This window comes from Sus scrofa, chromosome 4 (genome assembly GCF_054392235.1).
Source record: "Sus scrofa isolate SSC_HxYL_T2T_F1_AM1 chromosome 4, Sscrofa_HxYL_maternal_Yorkshire_Landrace_v2.0, whole genome shotgun sequence".
NCBI lineage: Eukaryota > Metazoa > Chordata > Mammalia > Artiodactyla > Suidae > Sus > Sus scrofa.
In genome coordinates, this window is record NC_139386.1 from 104725869 (window position 1) to 104749053 (window position 23185).

The 23185-nt window shown below is 42.7% G+C and overlaps 2 protein-coding genes across 5 annotated transcripts in view; both read right to left on the reverse strand.

Annotated features, from left to right (window-relative positions):
- Positions 1-21881, reverse strand: part of BCL9 (BCL9 transcription coactivator) — an 87975-nt gene extending 66094 nt beyond the window's left edge. For all 4 annotated transcript variants that reach the window (XM_005653072.4, NM_001444428.1, XM_005653070.4 and 1 more), the window contains 1 exon segment: positions 21708-21881. The gene's annotated coding sequence lies outside the window, so the exon portion shown is untranslated.
- Positions 1-21881, reverse strand: part of LOC146404128 (uncharacterized) — a 72015-nt gene extending 50134 nt beyond the window's left edge. Inside the window, exon 1 of the mRNA XM_085023134.1 lies at positions 21708-21881. The gene's annotated coding sequence lies outside the window, so the exon portion shown is untranslated. The remainder of the gene's footprint in view (positions 1-21707) is intronic.
- Positions 21882-23185: the final 1304 nt, after the last annotated feature.

The following is a 23185-nucleotide window of genomic DNA, read 5'->3' on the forward strand; positions in this document are numbered from 1 at the left end:
TTTAGTATCAGTGATTGAGACAGAAACATGAAAGTGATGACTTTACTCAAAAAAGCCCAGGAGCTGTAATACTTTTCTTGACTTTTCATCTTCTGGAAGGCCGGTGTCAAACCTGACCCTCTCTTTAGCTCTAATCCCACATATTCAAGTCTCTACCTAAAGGTGACACCTGAAAAAAAGCCCACATTCTGCAAAGAGAACCCACTCATTTATTTATTCATTCATTTTGGCAACTATTTCTAAAGCACCTCATCTGTGCTAGGCTTGATTCTAATAACTGGGATACAGGGAGGAACTAGGCAGAGTCTCTGAGTTTACTTTTGTTAGAGGGGAGCAGATACACAGTCAACAAATAAATCACTTCAAGTTATAGCAAGTGCTGTAAAGAATAAAACATAGGAAAATGTAATAAAGAGGGGCTGTGGGCGAAGGTTATGGTAATAGCATAGTTAGGAAAGGCCTCTCTGAGGAGATAACAAGATAACATGTAAGCTGAGACAGACTGACTAGAAAGGCCAGTTAGGTGAGAGCAGAGCATTCAGGGCACTGGATACAGCAGATGCAAAGGCCCTGAGGCAGGAATACAGTTGGTGCATTTGAGGGACTAAAAGGCCAGTGTGGGGAAGAATGCTAAGAGACAAGGCTAGAGTGAATCAGGGGCCAGATCATGTAGCGCTTATGCTAGGCCATGCTAAGGAGTTTGAATTTCATTCTAAACGCAGCAGAAGGCCATTTGGATATTATTAAGCGGGGCGCAATGGGATCTGATTTGTCTTTTAAAAAGATTACCCCTAATCCTACCATCCCCTTGCCCAAACACATAAATGTAAGTACACAAGTGCACGCACCCAGTTGCTCTTACGAGCATCATCATTTTGCCAGTTATCTGTCATGGGTGAGTCTCTTCCCCACCTCCACTCAATCTGTGCCCAAATCCTACCAAGTCAGCCTCTTATGTTTCTGAAGCTCAGCCCAGCCTTTGCAGTCCCACTGCTGGCACCCTACTTCAAATCCTCACCAGAATTACTCTAGCACCACTCTAATTAGTCCTCCAGACTCTTGCCTGACATGTCCACCACCACACCACTGTCAGATACATCTTCCAAAAGCAAAGGACTGCTTATGTCCCTGTTTTTGCTCAAGAACTTTCAATGGCTCCCCACTGCCCAAGAAACTAAATTGTAAACCTCTAACCAGTGTTTAAGATCCTCTGTGTATCCTGAGTTGCACACTTGCCACATTCATCCTATGCTTTGGCCAAACTGGTCTACTTACTCTTCTCAGAACATGGCTTGCTTTCATTTATGCTGTTTCCTGGGTCTGAACTGATGCTTCCTCCAGTTACATCTGTGATATCCTTATACTGTTCATTCCCTGGAGTCAAAGGATACCATCTTCATGCTGCTTTCTCGGCTCTTTCTGACTAGCTGTGAGCCTCCCACAGGATTTTGTCTGAATCTTTTTAAAGCATTTATTAAATTGTTCTTTGTAGTATAGTTATCTGTGTACGTGTCCTACTCCTCTGCTAAATTATTAGCTCCTTGAGGGTGATGACTAAATCGTATTCATTTTTTATGCTTGTTAGTCCCTAGCAGAGAACACAGTGTACAGGAGGTGCTTGATAAACATTGGTTGAATGAATGAATGAATGAATGAACAAATGAATAAATAGACAATGAGACCTAAGATTCATCTTTAGGCAGCGTTGCTCAATAAGATGATTTTAGAAAATTATGAATAATCATAAGAGGGAATAAGAAAGATCTAGTCCTTTAATCTTCGCTGTGGCATTTAAGGGCTCCTGGGAAACACAAATAAGCATGGAAATAGGTTTCCATTGTTTTACATGGAATGGATGTGAGAAAAGGTCACTTGGGAGTTGCAGAAAATCAGGCACTGTGTTAACAGTGCCCTAGGACATATATTCCGTGTCTGTGGCTCCCAGTACCCACAGTCCTTCAATCCCCAAGGTGGGTTTATGGGAAATAATGTAGAACCATTTCCCATAGCAATTAATTTTGAGTTGAGTAGTTCCTTTTTAGAAAAAAAAGATAAAAGTCTCAGCTAATTCCCTAATTCTTCACTGTACTATATTAGCATTCCAGAAAGACTGAATTAGTGTGCTGGGGTTTACCTCAATCAATTGTGTTGGTGAGTTCATTTATCTTCAGTGACTTTGCTTTGGAAGAAAGGTATTGAATGAACTTCCTCATAGAGCAAAGGCTTCTATTTATGTAGAAAAAGGGCATTTGCTTGGGAAGCAACAAGGCAACATTTCCTCATTCACTATCGTTTGCTTCATATGGTGACCTCGACTCTCTTTATGAAGGAGGATAACTAGAAGCCTCATTTAAATCACACATATATTGTGAGTACCATTTTTTAGTGGCAAATCATCTCTTATGAATTGTCTGAGAATCATGAGGCTCCCATGAAATGATGGTGCCTTGTTTTCATTACTACTTAACGTTGAAAAAGACTCCTCCTGGAAGATTAAGGAATCCACCGAAGACACGTCCTTGAGCACGAGAAACATGGCAGCCAGCACTTGGTCAGTGTATGGCTTGCCTCACCCTGAACTGCAGCCCCTTAGGAACCTCATCTGTGCCAACACACCTTCTTGGCCACTAAGAAGTTGGACGCCCGTTGTGTTTTGAGTAGTAGGGGTGGTTCCCTGCATCATTTATATAGTTTTCTTTTCCTTTGTGTTTTAAATTTATAATTTCTTTTGAAATATGAAGTCTTCATAGCATGTCCTAATGAAGGGAGAAGAAGCAAGGCTTTTTAACTCTGGTTTCTAGAGAGAGAGACAGAGACAGAGAGACAGAGAGACTTTATTTCTTAAGAGTGTAAGAAACTAGCTTTTACCAGCATGTTAAAGTTTCTGTTATCTCTGGGCCTTGATCCTGGCTTTCAGGTCCAACTACTGTTCAATTGCCCAGAGGGTCGGGGAAAGAATCCTCTTCCTTGAACAGTTTTGGTATCTGTTTCTAAGAGAAGTCAACAATGTGAGTCCTACCTTTAGAGAAGAATAAGGTAGCCACTCTCTTGCCTGTGGCTTTCCAGGGAAGGAGGAAGAGAGTGTGTTTCTTTTATGACATTTCGCTCCTTGAGGTCAGAGTACTCTCTTTTAGTTCAAAGCAAATGAGGTAAAAATACCATTTTTGGATTTCAGGAATAATTTACAATGGGTAAATCCATGTTAGAGGAGAAGGGCATGAAAGCATGGGTGCAAATTCTGGCTCTGCTTCTAACAAACAGATACGTCATGTAAGCTGCTTCACCGGTCTGAGGCTCAGTTGGCCTAACAGCAAAACAAGAACAATAATACCTGGGGTTCATGGAGGTTTTGCCTGAGTTAAACGCGATGGCATGTGTAAAGGCCCTGACATTCTTATAGACAAGAGGGAAATATGGGGCATGACAAAAGAATTTGGTGGACTGGAAACTGAACAACTAAGACTTCCTGTGACCTCCCAATGGGCTCTGTCTTTGGCCCTCTCCTGCTCAACGTATAGCAATGCTTTCATTTATGCTCTGGAAAACGTTTTTTAGAAATCTCATTTGTGGATGCTACAAAATTGAGAGAGATGAACATCAAATGCAAAACAACCACGCACACACACAAACCCCCCAACAAAACAAAGTAAACTAACAAACAAACCCAAAGTAAAAATCCTTAGAAAGTCAATTCTGACAAAATGAATTTTAAAGTCCAGGCTGCCTATGTAGCAGCAGGTGTTAAAAAAAAAAAAAAAAAGGGAGGAGGAGCAAGGAACGAGGGATAGTAAGGGATAGTAAAGAAAGAGAAGGAGCCAGGGAAGGAGTTCACAGATCTGTGATGAGAGCTGGAAACATCAAATGTACTCACGCAAGGTACCAAGAGAAGTAGGTACCTAAAGCAAGGGAGGTGATAGTTGTCTATTCCACACAGAACAAAACCATCAATTCTGAATATCTCTTTTCAAAAGGAATAGAGACATCAATACAGCAGCCAGAGGAAGACGTTTCTATATCATGTCCTATGAGGAACTCAGAATGTTCAGCTTAGGAAAAAAAAAGGCTTGGGGGCTTTCATACTTGCTTTCAGATATGGGAAGGGCCCCGTGGTGCTTGACAAGTGAGGCCAACTCTAGATGTCTCCACACACAGAACCAGGACCAGTTAAGGAGTTGAAAGCAAAGCTCACAAAAGGTGCACACCGAGATGCCAAGGGGCCCTGACCTCTTGGTGCTTCTCAGAGGCCATAGGGCTCCTGGGCAGAGAGTTATCATGAGGGTTCAAGCACCAGACAGAGGCGGGGCCAGAGGAACTCAAGCTGTCCTTTTACTCTTAGAAATCCAGGGCTCTCATTGACTGCGGTGTTGCTCACGGTTTCCCCCCTGCCCCGAGGAAAGGTTTTGGGGACATAAGTCCAAAGGGAAGTGCTTTTAGTGAAATACAATGTTTTTATTATTATTATTATTTAATCTCTGAGTCCTGGGCAAACACTGTTTTCAATCCCCAGCATCACACCATGGAAAGGGCCCTGGATTTGGAGACCGACTAATTTGGGTTAAACTCCAGCTCTAAAGTTTATCTGCTTCTTGACTTTAGGTAAGTTACTTGACTTTTCTGAGCCTCATTTTCTTCACCTGGCAATATTAACACTTAATTTAATGGTTGTTGGGAAGATTACATAAGATACTATCTCACTGATTCTAAGATGCATGTTTTTCACATTTTAATAGCTCTGAAATCAAGATGTCTTTTAACATTGGTGGTGTGCTACAGTTTAACTGGGAATATTTTTTTTCTTCCATTGTGGCACATAAAGTAATGGGGGTTTTACAAAAATCAACTGCAACTTATATTCAAAGGAATACGCTAACATATATTAAACACTTAGCGTGATGACTGGCACACAATGAGTGCTTAGTACAGTGTTAATTTCATTCTTCCTTTTCTAGACAACTGCTTCATAACCTCTTGAGGAACAGGAGGTCCTCAAGAATTAATTATTGGAACTGGCCTACAGAATCTTAATATGGAAAATTAATGAGAAGGTTCACACCAGATCCTATAGAGGGTTACTTCTATTCTACACACACACACACACACCCACCCACACACCCATTCTTTCTCACCCCATTTCCTTGTCATATAAACTTTCTGTAATTTTCCAACTGTACCTGCTCAGTTTATTTTGGTTCAAACATTTATCGAGCACAAGGCTAAATGTTTTCACCTGCTTTATCTTAGAAGAGAGGATATTCTTGCTGTCACCAACAGTCTACCCCCATCTCCCAAACCAATCACCTGCCACAGAATGTCTTTGTCAATTTTAATATCCTTCAGATCTGACTTCTTTCCTTTTCTGGTGCATCAATTCAATATGCTTTCCTTTGTCATAAGACGCATATAATAAACCCAGCGCTGCACAGATACATCAGTCAGGGGAATTTTTGCTTGACCGGGCTGGTCCTGAGCATAAACATCAGAGAGGTTTTTGGTAGTCAAATACTGTGGTCGTAAGCATGGATTTTTTCCCCCAAGTTAAGAACATTATCTAATCCTTTATAAGATGTTATCAAATGTATTGTCTCACTATGATTTTGTGTTTGTGAGCTACCTAGGCTAATTACATATTACACAAAATTCAGTTCTTTAGAGCTGCCTTACATTTAACTACTTAATGGCTTATATCATCTCATCTTACAGCAATATTAGGAATTCATTTGCCAGCTCTTTCTCTCTAATCCAACCTCTGGATGGTGGATTGTAGCTTAGGACCCTCACCAGAAGACATGCAGTGGCAATGCTGAGTTTCATTTTTGTTGGTTCTGTCAGTTAGCTATTAGTCAATGTTTACTGAAAGTCTACTATACACTCATCGCTGTGCTAGGTTCTGGGACTAACTAGAAAGATAAAAGCTAGACCTTCAAGTTATCCATCTTCTAGGCCAGGCATGGAATGGAAGCCAGATTGATCCAGGGCCCTCCTAAGTGTCTGACATTTAACTGACTAACCAGTGGTCTCCATTCCTTCTTCAAGTGTAAAGACATAAGGCTCATAACATACTGAGTTATCACAGCCAGTAGCAGCTACTCTCAGATACCTGCACCCTGATACTCCCACCAGTGGTGTTGTCTGCTCACCAGAAGCCAGTCTGTTTGTTCCCAAGGCCATTTATGTTCATCCTTCCTATCACCGAAATTATAGAATTTTTTTTGGCCACGCCCATGGTAAGCCAAAGTTCCCAGGCCAGGGACTGAACCCATGCCACAGCAGTAACCAGAGCCTCAGCAATGAGAACGCTGAATCCTTTACCCACTAAGCTACCAAGGAAGTCGTGTCATTACACAATTGAACTAAAGTTACATAAAGTAATGAAATATGAGTGCAAAAGAGAGAAGCTGTTTCTTCGAGCTCTAAGTTGAATGTTTGGAAAAGGCACATTAAAGGTGAGTTCCTGAAAAACGTACTGTAAATTTAGGCATGGAAGAGTCAACTGTAAAACATCATTAAATCTGGAAAAATCTGACTGCCTCACAAAGTGTGTTTAAGATCTTGCTCCACTTTAGAGAAACGGAGACAAAATGATTTTGAAATCCTTGGAGGTGTGACTTATACAAGAAATAGGGTTCAGAGCACTAATGGGAGGCCCTAAATTCAAAAGAGGCCTTGGCCCAACATCAAAAACTTGAGGGATGTTCTGAGTTGAAATAAAGGCTTAAAGAATGATTCCATCATTTCGTATGATTCTCGGTTTAACCTACTTGTTCAGCTAAACCACCAACTATTAACTGAATAAGGTATAAGAATTTCTACTGTTGTTAACATAATAATCTGTTAAGAGCTACAATATAGGAATTCGCGTCGTGGTGCAGTGGTTAACGAATCCGACTAGGAACCATGAGGTTGCGGGTTCGGTCCCTGGCCTTGCTCAGTGAGTTAACGATCCCGAGTTGCCGTGAGCTGTGGTGTAGGTTGCAGACGCGGCTCGGATCCCGCGTTGCTGTGGCTCTGGCGTAGGCCGGTGGCTATAGCTCTGATTCGACCCCTATAGCCTGGGAACCTCCATATGCCGCGGGAGCAGCCCAAGAAATAGCAAAAAGACAAAAAAAAAAAAAAAAAAAAAAAAAAAAAAAAAGAGCTACAATATAAGGCAGACAAGACGACTTCTTCCTAGGGCAGAGAGGGATTAGGATGGGCTCCACGGTGGAAGTGAGTCCTGAATTGCGTGCCAAAGGATACAGTAGGAGTTCTTAGGGAAATAAGGAAAAGCCAGTCACTGCCCAGGGAAGGGATCAGTATTGTCACTTAAGTCAGTTTCCCATTCGTTTAAAATCAACCCAGAGGCAAGAGAGCATTGGTTTGACTCTATTCTCCCATTACTGTGTGTCCCTAAGCAAGCTGTCTGTGCCTCCCTGTCTGCATCTAGAAAGTGAGGACAATTACAGGATGCACCTCCAAGGGCTATTGAGAAAATTATGGGAGATGTCTTTTAAATAATCATACATTAATAAAAACATATGTAAAATTATCTGAAGGCTTTCTGGGAGCAAGGGAACAGGCATGCTGCAGATGGGGGAAATGCTGCATACCTCTTCTAGGGTCTCCTGCCATGAGCATAAGCAGTAGAACTTCAAGAGAAGGAAAGGTGTGGTGTGAGCCTCAGGGGCTGGGAGCCAGTCTGCTCTTTTTCTTTTTTTATTCTTTAAAGTGTTTGGCTGCACCCATGGCATGTGGAAATTCCAGGGCCAGGGATCGAACCAGAGCCCTTGCAGAGACAATGCCAAGTAGTTATGCTGTAGGCCACAAGGGAAGTCCCAGTCTGCTCTTGAGATGGGCAAGCCAAGTGGGAAAGCAGAAGCTCTTGACAATCAGCTCTCAAATTCACACATCACAGCTCATCAACCACTTCCAATTAGCTCATTCAGTTCTCCCAACAAATCCATCATTTTACAGGTGAAGGAATTGGATCACATAGAAGGAAGTTATGTATCTCATTCAAGGCTATATAGATGATTAACAGAGATGATAAAGTAGAACCCTGGTCACTTTATTCCAAAATATGTGTACTTCCCAACACCCTCAGACTGCCTTTCTCCTGGGCTGTTTAGTTCACAAACCCTGGGCTGCTGTGTCTTGTATTTGTTTGTCTGTTAAAACTTTTCACTGGATGGGATGCAGCAACTAATAGCTAAAATGAGGGTTGGAGATTATCAGGGATTTCAATTATCCTGCCTATCTCTGACCTCCATTACCAGGGATAATCAGAAGCTAGCTCTAGCAATTTTCTGAAACTTTCATTAATTTTAAGTAAATTTATACAATGTCATTTCCCCTCTTTATCCAAATTAAAATGTCCTTGTCTTTTCAGTTTCTCATTGCAGGCCAATCCCTTGCATGTCTTAGAGACAGTCTGTTGTTTTTCTCTGGATCCTTTGTATTTCTGCTTTGTTTTCTTTGAAATGAAAGGACCCAATGCCGAATTCTCATTTTTAAGGTGAAGTCATAACATCAACGTATATCATTAAAATGTTTTATTGTAATTACAGAAATAGTCAATGCCAAATTATGTGCACTATATTATTTTCTGCATTATTCTTTATCCCATTCTCAAAGTTAATACAGCCTATTATATCTCATTCATTCTTCTGACTGCTGCTGCACAGCGAGCAGATGTCTCCATTGAGCAATCCACAATGAATCCGAGATCTTTTTCCTGAGCACTTACAAGTAGAGTAATTCAGAGCCCATCAGTGAGTATGAGCTCTTTCAATTGTTCCTTCCAGTGTACATTAGCTTGCACTTGTCTACATAAAATTTCAAAGAATCATAGATATTAGAGATGGAAAAAACCAGTTAGTTTATCAAGCTTGCCCACTCTGCCAACAAAAGCAAGCAAAGGAAATCATTCTATAAGTTCATGCTATTTTAATGATGCTTATTAATAATAATTACAATTACTGTTTCTATTACATGGTTTCTTTCATCCTAAAATCAGTAGAGATGATGCTTTTTTGTTAAAGCAACATTTCTTTTCCAAAAGGGAACCGGGGTTCAGACAGCAATGTTACCACACCCAAAGCCAATCCAATGAAGCCAAGAATTCAGTACAATTCAGTCCAATAAACATCTCTGAGACTTGTAAGGCAGGGACCCTGTTGAGGGACACACAGGTGAGCAGCTAAAGCCCTGCCCTCTTGCTTATTACCTATTAAGGGATTTGTGATAGTGAACACATATAGCTATTAGGATCATTTCAAGCAAAGTACAAGATGGAATTTCCTTGTGGTGGAGCAGGCTAAGGATCTGGTGTTGCCACAGCCGTGGTGCAGGTCACTGCTGTGGTGCAGGTTCGATCCCTGACCCAGGAACTTCTACATGCCAAGGGGGTGGCCAAAAAGAAAGAAAGAAAAGAAAAGTACAAGATAACATGGACACCTGTTACAAGATAACATGGATCTGGAGAGATTTCTTAGGCTCCAGAAATTAAAGAGTTTGTGAGGAAGGTGATATTTGAGCCAGGCTTTAAAGAGAGGATGAGCATAAAGTCCACTGACAGAGCTTGGGAAATAGGGGACTTGAGAAAAGAACCAAAACAAACAATAGATCTTAGCTGGGTTCCTCATAGAGAAGAACATGGACATTCTCACTACTTGGCCTCTTTAAACAGGGTTAGGAAACTTTAATTTAATTAACCACCTGAAATAATGATTAGAACTCATAGACTACCAATCATGACTATACTTACGGAGATGGGACAGAATGTTTTGAATTAGGACTGTCTCAAAAAAAATTCAGTAAGACTCAGATTGTACATAAGGAAAACTGGGGAGTTCCCGTCGTGGCTCAGTGGTTAACAAATCCCACTAGGAACCATGAGGTTGCGAGTTCAATCCCTGGCCTTGCTCAGTGGGTTAACAATCCGGCGTTGCCGTGAGCTGTGGTGTAGGTCACAGATGTGGCTCGGATCCTGTGTTGCTGTGGCTCTGGTGTAGGCCGGTGGCTACGGCTCCCATTAGACCCCTAGCCTGGGAACCTCCATAGGCCACGGGAGCAGCCCAAGAAATGGCAAAAAGACAAAAAAAAAAAAGAATAGATATTTCTCCACTTTTAGTCAAAGAACCTAGCTTTGAAAAAACTATTATCTGTCAATACATTACCACAGGTGTTAGCTACTTTATAGCACCCTGTATAAAACACATGGTGTGAAGGAAAAGAAAACTAAAGAAGGCTTCTAGTATTTGTCCCATCAAGGACCATTAGGAATGTCATCTCCACCATGAAGCTTTCCCATGTTCCTTCCATCACTATTCTCTTCACCCCTAAATTAATGTTCTCTCTCTTGACTCCCAGTTCTTTAATCCATTGCTATATGCTTCTTCTTCTTCTTTTATTTTTTCTTTTTGCCACACCATGGCATGCAGAAGTTCCTGGGCCAGGGATTGAACCCAAGACACAGCAGTGACAATGTCGAGTCCTTAACCTTTAGGCCATCAGAGAACTCCACTATGTGCTTTATAATCAGTTTTGTGAGCATCTATCTCCTTCCACCAGAATGAAAGCACCTAAAGGTAGGGATTCAGCCTTACTCACCTTGCATTTCCACAATACCAAGTCTATTTTTCATTGCTTGACACAAAATAGACATTCAACATGTGTGTTAAATCATTTCACCAGGTCTAAGAGACCTTATTTTTTTGCTTTTTAGGGCTGCACCCATGGCGTATGGAAATTCCCAGGCTAGGGGTCGAATCGGAGCCTACGCCACAGCCACAGCAACTCAGGGTCTGAGCCTCATCTATGACCTACACTACAGCTCACAGCTACACCAGATCCCCGACCCACTGAGCGAGGCCAGGGATTGAACACACATCCTCATACTAGGATACTAGTCGGATTTGTTTCCGCCGTGCCACAATGGGAACTCCCTTGACCCATTTTAATTATTAAAATTCTTTTCCCTTTGTACCTTTTCCAGAATGCGGCCTTGCTATCTAATCATGACACGGATTCGGATGCAGCAGAAGCGTGTGCACAGCCACCACTATCTATTCTCCATCTAATCAGCATGTATCTCTGGTAATAAATGGCAGAATTATTGCCCTGAAGAAGACCTAAATCTTGACTCAGTCATAAGCACATTCATCAACTCTGTGACTTCAGAAAACTTTGGAGTCAGACCAACCTAAGCTCAGAGAGACTCACACACAAGCTCTGACTGCCACTTACTAGTTGTATGACTTTGGGCAAGTTAAAGTCTCTAGACCTCAGTTTCCTCAACTATGAGATGAAGACATTAACAGCACCTATCACGGTTTGTTTATTTATTTATTTAGCTTTTTAAATTTATTTTTAAAAATTTTATAGTAGATCCACAATATATTAATTTCTGCTATTCAGCAAAGTGATTCAGTTATACATATATACATATCAGTTCCCATATAGGTTATCACGGAGTATTGAGTAGAGTTCCCTGTGCTACAAGCAGGTCCCCATTGACCACCGATTCCAGACACAACAAGAGTGCATACTGGGTTAAATATGACAACACAAGGAAGGGTTTAGGTCACTGCTTTGCACATAGCAAGTACTCAATTGAATATTATTATTGTATCTTCATTCATAAAGTAAAAACTAACACCTGAAACATAAACTATTGTACCTCTACCTCAATAAAAATAAATAAAATAGAAACAATAATACAAGCACTGCAGGATTGTAACAAGGTATAAATGACAAGCAAAATGCCCCCCACATTGTTTAGTCAATGTTTCCTCCCTTCCCATGTGCTGGGATAAAGGCCGCAACTGACTGAGCTTCTATTACATTCCAGGTTATGTGTGCCACTTTAAATGTATTATACCATCTAATTTAATTCATATAATAAGCTATTGAAATAATAATCATTATCCCTATTTTACAGATGAGTAAATTGTGTTTCAGAGAGAATAACTAACCAGCCCAAGGTCACATCACTAGTTCATGACAGATTGTCCCAGAAACTAAAGATAAGAGGGATCAAATACAGAACAGAGAAATAGAGGGAGAAAACACAGGAAGAAAATATAGACAGAAACTCCCTAAGAAACTTTGGATTCCTATTTATTCTTACCTTGGGCCCCATTTCTAGGATTTTCTTGCTTTTTAAACTAGCCTCCGGGATCTGTGTCAATATAATCTCACTTTCACTATTCACCTACTTCTGTTTTTAATAAATATGTGAAATGATGTCACTCATCTAAGAACTAACTCTAAGACACCTCCCTCTCGCAATTTCTTTCCTGGTAATAAATATGCTATTTGTTCTCACAGACTTTTTTTATTATCTCACTTATACTAATCATCATCCATGAAACATTTTAATTTTTAATAATCTAGTTATCTTTAATTTCTTAGGCTTCCACAATGGACTCATAAAAGATAAGTCAACTACATTTGTTGCCAGCTACATGGAAGGGAAGATGGCCTTCCTTAGTTCCTACTAAAGGGCAAGCCAGTCTCATGCTGAGCTACAACCCCCTGTTCCCACCCACCTCCCTCTGCCACAGCATCCTGGACTAGAGGTGCACTTCTGATCCTTGGGTAACACCACTCATAGGCTGGTTAGAGTCGCACTGAAAAGATGAGTTGGATTCTTTTTTAAACCAGAATTAGGGAATTCTGAGAGAACGAAGCAATTAACAGAGAACACTACAAATGAAAGGATAAAAAGACGGAAGCCATGAAGGAAGGAAGATGGGGATAGTGGGGTTCTGGACATGCAGGTCTTGGCAAGTCACAGAAGCAACAACGAGGTGTAAGCAAAAGCTATGAGACTGAGAGTGGCTCCTCAGAATAAAGCTAGAAGACAAACCAGCAGGTAGCACCCCAAGTAAGGTGAACACACAGGGAGAGGACGGGATTGGCAGAAGACAGGGGGTGAGTCCCGAGAGTCTTCGAGTACCTAGAAGACTTCCAGCTCTAATTCAGGTTCCATCTGGGAGCATCCTCACAATGAACGCCTCTTTTCTTGAGGAAATTTAAGGGAGTCTGCTCTTTGCATTCAGAATGACTTTTCTAGAGGGTTCAGAAGTTAAACTCTTGTTTAGATGATGAAAGTTACATTGTATCCTTCCACTCCTTGGTTTCCGATGGGTCACAACTGCAGATTCCTGAAAGTCAGTTATTCCCCTTACTGTCCTCTGATTGTCCCAACGTCCCCAAATATCTCTTATTTTCCCTGTTCTGAGATAGAAGAAACTTTTCTTCCGCTACTACGTAAATATCAAGACAAACTTCACCAACTCATTTATCATCAGTGATTCTTTGACACAGAAAATAAACCCTTAGGTAAGAGAAGCATAAGGTTCAGGAATGGGAAACATGACAAATAAGCTTTAGGGGAGAAGAACTGGACATAAGAAAGGGAGGGAGTTCTGTGGTGTGGCAGGTTAAGGATTTAGCGTCATCACTGAAGTGGCTTGGGTTGCTGCTGTGACGCAGTTTCAATCCCTGGCCCAGACACTTCACATCATGGGCATACCCCCCCCCACCAAAAAAAAAGAAAAGGGGGAGAAAGAAAAAGGAGGATTTAGGGGTATGAAAACTTCCTTATGGATGTATAATTTCTTCTTTGCAGAGAGGGAAAAGAGTGACTACCCTAATATAAGAAATTTTCTTTTTTTAATGTGGGACATGAATTTGTATAAATTAAGATTTTTACCTGTCATTCTTTTTGTATTTAGTTAAATGTATTAATGAGTATATTTTGATGTAAACTGTTTATTTCAAGCAACAATATTGGTTACTCACCAGCTCTGTTTTCACCCTATGCTAGGCTTTGGGGGTTTAAAAACCAAAGACAGCCCCACTGCTTGATGGGGCCACAGCTCAGAGTGGGAGGTAGGTAATTCCAGTGCAGCATGATAAGGGCCACATAAGTGCATCCCCAACCCCAGAGCGGTGGGGCAGAGATAGGGTGGTTTGGGTCTAAGAAGCTTTCCAGAAGAAATGCCTAGGATGAGTCTTAAAGGAGCGCAGGAGTCGGCTTGGAAAAAAACCAGGCAGAAGAATGTTCCATGCAGAGGTAGCAGCCTGGGCACTGGCACAGGAGTTAAAACCCTGCATTCTTTAGAGTATAGTTGCCTCAAACTGCCCAGGATACCATGGATTTCTCTACCATAAATCACCAATCTAGGTAGCCTTAGAACAAGTACACCTTCCACCTGCATTCAAAAAGTCCCTTGTCAGAGTTCTTGTCATGGCTCAGCAGAAATGAATCTGACTAGCACCCATGAGGATGCAGGTTCGATCCCAGGCCTCGCTCAGTGGGTTAAGGATCCAGCATTCCCGTGACCGGTGGTGTAGGTCGCAGATCTGCCTCAGATCTGGCATTGCTGTGGCTGTGGCGCAGGGCAGCAGCTACAACTCCAATTTGACCCCTAGCCTTGGAACCTCCATATTTAGTGGGTGAAGCCCTAAAAAAGACCAAAACAAAACAAAATAAAACAAAAAACAAAAGCAAAAAATCCCTTGTCCACACACCCTCCACAAAATTTTCCTCCTCAAACATATACTAACTACACAAGGATAACAGACGGTCCAATATATTGAGTAGAGGCAAGATAAAGCTACCTCAAGATTCACAAGTTTCTCTTCTGAGCAAATGATGGCTTGGTTTCTTTCAACCACCATTACTGTTAATTTTGAGTTTTTGTATTTATTTTTCAAGAAAAAGAGTGAGTACGGTTTTCATGGAAATCGCTAAAGCTCTCTAAAACTTTAGATTAGAGGCATTTTGAACCTTGAATAGCATAAAAATGCTTTTGATATTTCTATCATTAAAACTAGATTGACAACAATAATATATAGAATATGCTTTTCTTTTCCATCATAGTTTAACATTTATCAATAATGGAGTTCCCGCTGTGGCTCAGTGGTTAACGAATCCAACTAGGAACCATGAGGTTGCGGGTTCCATCCCTGGCCTCACTTAGTGGGTTGAGGATCCAGCATTGCCGTAAGCTGTGGTGTAGGTCAAAGACACGGCTCAGATCTGGCGTTGCCATGGCTCTGGCGTAGGCTGGCAGCAACAGATCCGATTCGACCCCTAGCCTGGGAACCTCCATATGCCATGGATGTGGCCCTAAAAAGACAAAAAAAAAAAAAATTATCAATAACCGAACAGTTCACATATTTCTACAAAGTATAGTCTTACATTCTTTTTTTTTTTTTTTGTCTTTTTTGCCATTTCTTGGGCCACTCCCGCGGCATATGGAGGTTCCCAGGCTAGGGGGTGAATTGGAGCTGTGGCTGCCAGCCTACGCCAGAGCCATAGCAACGCAGGATCCGAGCCACGTCTGTGACCTACACCACAGCTCACGGGAACGCCGGATCCTTAACCCACTGAGCAAGGGCAGGGATCGAACCCGCAACCTCATGGTTCCTAGTCGGATTCATTAACCACTGCGCCACGACGGGAACTCCCAGGCTTACATTCTAAAAAGCTTGCTGGTACACTATTTCACAAACCTATTCCTGTTTTTCCATCTTTAAAGTCAATAATGCATTTCTCTCATGATTCTACTTCTAAGGATTGTTATAAGGGAGAGCAAGATAGCCAATGTTAGAAATTTTAAGCAACCAAGAATAAAGAAATAATATAGAATACATAATATGTGGTTTTCAAAATTCCCTTCCCTGGTTAGAAGGTAATTATACTTTACATACTATTTTTTTTCCCAGATAGAAATAAAACCAATTCAGAAAGAGTCAGTGGCTTGTTAATTGTCAAAACAGCCTTGAAATAGTCCCCTCTTGCTACAAGCAAGATGATATTTTCTAAAACATGGCCGAAGAACTTACTCTGGGGTTCTAAAAATTGCATGTAAAATTCTAAAATTGTATCTTTTCAAAGGTTTAACCAACTTCAAATGAATAATGCTTGGAATTACTCAGAGAAAATATGATTAATAAAAACGTCATTCACTTTCGACCCTCTTTGTCCCACTATTGGCCACATTTCAGAAACAATTTATTATTCACATCCTAAATGTATTTTATATATAAAAGATATATACTCCACATGCATTTATTTATTTATCATCATATTAGCAAGTCTTCAGCAAGATCCTTCAGGAGTTGCATATCATAAAGATTGTCAATAGTCCTGTCATGCCCAAAAGCATAGGGTTAAACACACGGCTTGTATCAGAAGCATTATAATTGCTGAAACTGGTCCCTTGCATCCTCAAAACAATATGGAAGCATAAGGCAAAAAGGAACAGCACAATTTCTATGAAAAAGCAGTGAGAATGGTGAAGCTGAGAGATATACCCAGTGCCCGTCCATTTTAAATCCATACTTATTATACAGGAAGACATGCATTCAAAACAGCCTATTCTTTTGAAAATGGTTCTTAAGTCTCCTTGCACATGTGCCTGCATGCTGACTGGCAAATTCTCCTAAAATCCGTAAGGTGAAATCCCACTTTTTCCTAGTGTGCTTTTCACTTCAAAACGTCAACACAGTTTGGATGTATAGGAATGAATCCTATATATCCACCAAACTAACAACATTTCCCCTTTGCTAACTGTACTTCTTGAATAGGGTCTTGTGTAAGGTGACCAAACGGCCAGATTCATGGAAGATCCTATTTATAGAATCAGAGAAATACTGAATGACGGAGCTGGAAGGAAACTTGGAGAAGATTTACCCCAATCCTTTCATTCTAAAAGAGGTCCAGAGAAGTAGAATGGGAAGTCCCAGGTCACAGATTGGCAAAACCAAAGCCAGAGACTGGTCCAATGTACTTTGCAAAAAAACGTGTAATTGTTAAATTAGAATCTGGGGGGGTCCTTCTCTTTTGAACAACATTCTTAATCTGAGTCTTTAAAAGAGGGGCCCAAGCTAATGCCCCGTCAACACAGTTCCTTTGACCTGAATATCATGGTGATTGCTGCACTCCTTTGTTTCTCATCTCATGAAAAGATTTAGTCTAACAGGAAGATTTAATCAGCTAGCCATCTTGTCCCTTATCTTCTTGTGAGTCCTTGGCTAAGTCACATAACCTTACTCAAATATAATAGAAGGATAACAGTATCACTTAACTAAACACTATTATTTAACTATACGAGAGGGCTAAGCAAATACCATTTTAAAGTACACTAAAATGTCAAGACAAAAAAATGTAGAAAATTTCCAATTTATATCTTTTTTTTTTTTTCTTTTTTGGCTGCCCCATAGCATATGGAGTTCCTGGGCCAGGGATCGAATCCGAGCTGGAGCCGCAACCTGTGCCACAGCTGCTGCAACACCACGGGATCCTTAACCCAGTGCAGTGGGCCAGGGATGGAACCAGCACCTCCACAAACTGAATCATTAACCCACTGAGTCACAGTGGGAACTCCCCCATTTTACATCTTATATGTATGTCTCTTGGAGGGAAAGACACACAATTTCCTTCAATGAAACTACATGCAAAAGCAGTATTTATAACCAAGGGGTTTTGGAAATGTCTTGCATGTTGTTTTGGTTTCACCCTCAGTAGCACTGAGGCTCTAGCACTTTTATTTATACAAGTACCCACACGCTATGTACCTTTTTAAATGTTATCACAGACTTCATCTTTATTCCCCCAGAGTTAAGGATGGCCTGGAGCACTGCTGTCTGGCTCCCCAGTTCTGTTAAATCCTTCCCCCCAACCAGACCCTTGTTTTATTCATTTCTGAATTCCCCACTCAGATTACTCCTCTCTTTGGACTACTCTTCCAAGGCAACCCAGACAGCCTCCCCCAGAGGCAGCTCCCCAGTGAGTAACACAGGGGGTAAGGGGGTGGGGGAAGGGATCAAAGACTTGCAAATGAAGTCATGCAGCTCACAGGAGAAGGCAAAGGCCACAGGTGCCAAACGCAGTCAGCTCCGGAAAGGGTAGTTGCTACGAAGTGAGTCTGCTACCACACTGTGTAACAACGCTGAGTACATAGAAATGACTCTTACTTTGCTCATCACACGACCCGTGTGGGTTCCCAAAGTATAGGCACCAAACCTATGATTTATGTGTGGGTGGGCATATCTGTCTTCCTTTTAAACTACCATATTAATCTTTAAAAAAGATGGATTGACAACAATGAAGACAACACCTCTGAGTGCTAGGGAAAGGCAGGATGTAGGAAGTGTCCAAGCATTAACACAATCTGCCTGCAAGGAAAGGACTGGCATGGCAACCATATATCCTCTCCAAAAAAAGACCGTGAACGGGGTGGGGAAGGTGTTCCTACCTTTGACCTCATAAAATCAGTATGATGTTAATAAGAGGGGACCCACTGCAGAGGCTTTTAAAATGTTTTCCCGTTATAGATACTTGTCCTTGTTGGTAGGCATGGGAAGGCCCTTTCATTACACTATTGATTTTGGAATTCCAAGATAACAGTAATTATGGTGGAGTATCCTGCAGCTAAGTGTTTAGCATCAACTGGAAGAACTACGGAAGAAGGACAGTGAGACAAGAGCCTCGTTAACCACATGTACCCTCTGATGCCCGTTAGGGTTCAATAAGCGCATGGAGACTGTAGCTAATGTGAACCACCCACATAATGACTGTTATATAGGCTGGTTCACTATGAGTGTGAAGTTATTTAACAGCCCAAGTGTAAAGGGTGAGCAGACGTTATTTGCATCTCTGTCGTACTGTGTGGAGAAGCGGCGGGGAGGGAACTCTCTGCTGTCTTTGGAAGCACTGGACTCTGTGTGAGTAAGAATGCTACCGGCAGGATGGAAGTTGGCCAGGGCACGAACTCAGTCACAAAGACAAAAGGACAGTGAGCTTATGCCTAGTTAGAAACCTCAGGTCAATGACTTAGACAACTTTATGCCCTGCACTGTAGTATCTGCATCTTATTCAATGTGTATTATTAATATGATAATTACTAATTTGTTTACGTGGTTAATGTTTTTTTGGTTTGGGGTTTTGTTTTTTGCTTTTTAGGGCTGCACCGGCGGCATATGGAAGTTCGCAGGCTAGGGGTTGAATCAGAGCTACAGCTGCCGGCCTGTACCACAGCCACAGCCAGATCCGAGCGAAGTCTTTGACTTACACCATAGCTCGCAGCAATGCTGGATCCTTAACCCACTGAGCTGGGCGCCAGGGATTGAACCCCTGGACTCATGGATAGTAGTCGGGTTTGTCTCCACTGAGCCACAAGGGGAACTCCCTACAAGGTTAATGTTGGTCATACCACCAAGACTGCCAGCTCTTTGAGAGTAGGGCTATATCTGCCTTGTTCCTTCCTAGATCCTCAGTGCTCAGCAGGGTGCCTGGTACATAGCAAGTGCCCCTAAAACATTGGCTGAATAAACAAATAAATACGTGGATGAGTTCATGCAAAGTCAGGCTGTGACGCACGTTAGCCATGTTTGTTCCACATGCCACAAAGCGGGCTGAGTGTGTAGCTCTAACCCAGCACAGCAAGCAGAACTCCAAAAGCTGCCTATCTTGGGCCGGCCCAATGCCAGAGGGGGCAAAATCAAATGTGGAGGCCAGGTAAGGGTGGTTGGCATAACGACTGACCCCCAGGGCCTTCTGAACCCAGGGGGTGGTCCAGATGTGACCACAGCTTCCTTGAGTCCCCTCAGATCATTGCTGATGTTTCCTGGGCTTTAGTGTCCTCCTTGCAAACTTGAGGAATAATCTTTCTTTTCCCTTGCAATTCTGAAATTCTAACCTTTTAGGAAGACAGCTGGCCCCTGAAATCTTGCCAGAGGCAAACCATAGTAAGACCTGCTTACAAAGTAGCAAAAAATGAAGTTTTTACATTTCAAGTTGAGTTCTCTTCCAGTGACACATTATTGGGGCATGGGGTGGGGGAGGGGCATCCTTGCCAGATCCAGGCCAGTGAATATCTCCCCATATCCTTTCCCACACCCAGAAGTCAGGTTCCCCAGGCCTCCATGGGAAGAGCATAAATATTCTCAACCAGGGCTGGCGCTTTGCTTCAATCTCTAGCTATCACACACAGTCGGTGGGTCTGATAAACATTTGCAGTTAGAATGGAAGGAGGCACAGCCTCCCAGACTTTTCACAGATTTTTTTTTTTTTTTTTTTGGAAGTAGCAGAGTCACAGAAAACCTAGGTAAGAAGGTGAAATTCCCCCAGAGAATTCAAAGAGAGCTACACCTGAGAGCCTTGAAACAATCATTGCAGAAGAACAGAAGAAAGGGAACCCACAGTTCAAGAAAATAAGCAGACATTTTTTTCCTTTAAACAAATCTTTAAAGATGATTATTAGGCACTGATTTTAGTGCTCTACGCCCATCTCTCAAGATGTCACTTTAAAAAGCAAAGGTTTTATCCACAAAACCACCAGTGAGTAAACAGCCTTCACATTCTTACCCTCACACACACAGTAAGATATTTACTCTCTGATAAACAGCAATTGTAAATAAATCGCATTTAATTTCTAAAAGCCACAATAAAAATCTTTAACCTCCAAGGTAGAGTTTACAGATGTGCCTGCATGCCCTGCCAGCGCCAGAAAACACAAGGTCTCAAATAAACTACTATAACGGGAGGCACATTTTCTCTCTCAAGCATCTTACATTGACCTTTTTTAAAAAGAAAAAAAATATGTCCAAGGGAGGAGGAAAGGGGAAAACCCAAGCCCTCCCACCCCATTCTCTGTACAAATCGGCAAATAAATCTAACGAAAAGACACAAGAGAAAAGGACAGAAGCCAACAGGTGGAAGAAGGCTTTTTGTTTCCTTAGAAATACTCAGACACTTGATCTGTGTTTCCCGGTCTATTTGTCTCAGGGTGTCTTAATGACGGTTTTATTATCATGATGCTGATGATCAGGAACAATGATAACACTTCTACTTTGTGATTCCACAGCATTTCTAACTGGAAGATTTCTCCAAGCTTTTGAGACACCGTGAGCTGCTTCACCAAATCCCAGGGGAGGCACGCAGCATCCCCGGTCAGCTCTCTGGATCTTACGGACGGGGAAACTGAGGCACGGGGCATGCCACAACTCCTTCACAGCCTCTACCACCAGAGAAATCCCCGAGACGGGAAAAGTTTCTGGAATGTCTTGCGGCAGAGTTCTCTCGCCCGCCCTCGTTGCCTGCCATGCCGCTCTTCCTCGCAGAGTCTGGGCTCGGGTGATAAGGCTTGAGGTACCTCCCCTTCACAACGAGGCACGCCAGGGCAGGGTGTGGGAAGTCCACACACACACACACACACACACACACACACAGGCACACTCGCACACACAAAGCTCCGTGCAATCTCTGCAGGCACTCGGCAGAGCCCCAGCCAGCCCTGGCTCAGCCTTGAGAACGCACAGCTCAAGCTTTGCAAGGAGGCCTCCTTAAGCTCCAGGCTGGGGCTGCTCGGATCCAGGGCTCTGCCCTTCTCTCCCTCTCTTTCAGGCTGCTCCCTCTCTCTCTCTCTTGCTTTTTTCCCCTCTCGCACCCTCCACCTTCACACCCTCCTCCCATCCCTCTCCATCCTCCCCTTCTCCCGCACCAACCCAGAGGCACAGATCGTGTTCCTGGGGTTCCCTAGAAAGAGGGGCCATCCCCAAGCCCTGAGCGCCTGGAGAGACTTCCAGGGGCAAGGCAGGAGCCCAATCGCAGGACCCCAGCGCTCGTCCTGAGCAGCGCAGGAATGAGACCCCCACTTCCAGGCACGGGCGAACCAGCCTGCCACAGAAGAAGGAATTGTTAGGGCTCTTACCTTTTTTATGAGGAGAAATTCTGGAGAATCATTTCAGAAACTGAGGGGGGAAAGTGAATGAAGACAAAAAAGACCCTTTTCCTGCAATCCCTGGCCTCCTGGTATCAAGACACTAGGACAACATCAAAGCAACTTAGGGGGAACACTTTAGGGGCCTATTGTCTGCTCTGGTCTGATCTGTTTTTCTTCTGACTCCCCCTCTTGCTGCGGTGACACTTGGTACGGCCCAGGCATTCATGCCAAGTAGCTTTCACACATGGAAGCTTGTCTCAAGCAATTGCTGACAAGCCACAAACAAGACATTCTCCCTCCCTTCTCTGCGCTCCCCCCACTCCTCCCCCCTCCACCTTTTCCTCCCCCCCCCAACCCTGTCTCCCCTCCTCCTTTCTTCTGAATGCAAACTAAAACTCTCCAGTGACAGGCAGGCTCACAGGCTTGGCCTAGCTGTGCACGCAAACACACACACACACACACACTCAGACACACACACACACACACACACACTCTCTCTCTCTCACTCACACGCAAGCAGCTCAGCTAGTTGCTGCTGCACTGGTGGAGTTAAGAGACAGGAAAAAGCCTAGGCTGAGTTGGGGGCAGGGAGAGAAAAAGAGGGAGAGGGGGAGGAGAGCCGCCTCCTGTGTCCTGGTAAAATGGCAGAAGAGAGGTGAGCCCTTTGGAAAAACAGCAGTGGCCACACACGTGTGCACACAGACACACACTGGGAGGCAGTGGGAGCTCCAGGAAGAGTGAAATACATGACTCCACAAAGGAAAAATACACGTCCCCTCTGCTTAAGACTGGGGGAGTCGGGGAGATAAGAGAGTGGGTGGACCCAGAACTGGGGTTTCTGTTGAATGTTTTGGTGGTTTTCTTCTTCACAGTAGAAAAAAAAATGTGTTCCCTAAGGATCTAGTCTTTCTCTACTGCATAATTGGACCTAGACTTGAGCCACTAGTTAAAATAAAACCAGGAAATGTGAACATGTGCGAGTAAACTTCACTGTGGGTTCAACTTGTACCCAGGATATTTTTAAGTGGAGCTTTTTTTTTTTAAGCAGAAACCCTAGAGAGCAGTAGCAAGGAGAGTAGTAACAAGTAGTGTAAACTCTGAGAGCTGTGAAGTGTGATGCTGAAGTTACTGATTGCCAGGCTGCTGGAATTTATGGAGGGTGGGCACTGTGACTTGAAGGGGGGAGGGTGAGTGTCTGTGAGCTGTTTTCTAGGAATGAGGGGGGAATGAGGTTGGAGAATGAATATGGCAAGAAGCAAGCAGGAATTTGATTGGTGTGGAGGGAGGAGGAAGGTGGGGGTGTAAAGGAGGGAAGAGAAAGAGAGGAGGAAAAAAAAAAAAACCCACCACATTAAAAAGGAAGAAAAAAAAGGAAGCCCAGAGATTGAAACATGCAGAGTAAATGAGATGGCAAAAGAAGGCATAAAATGTGAGCCAAAAGGAGCACAAAAGATGTGCAAATTTGC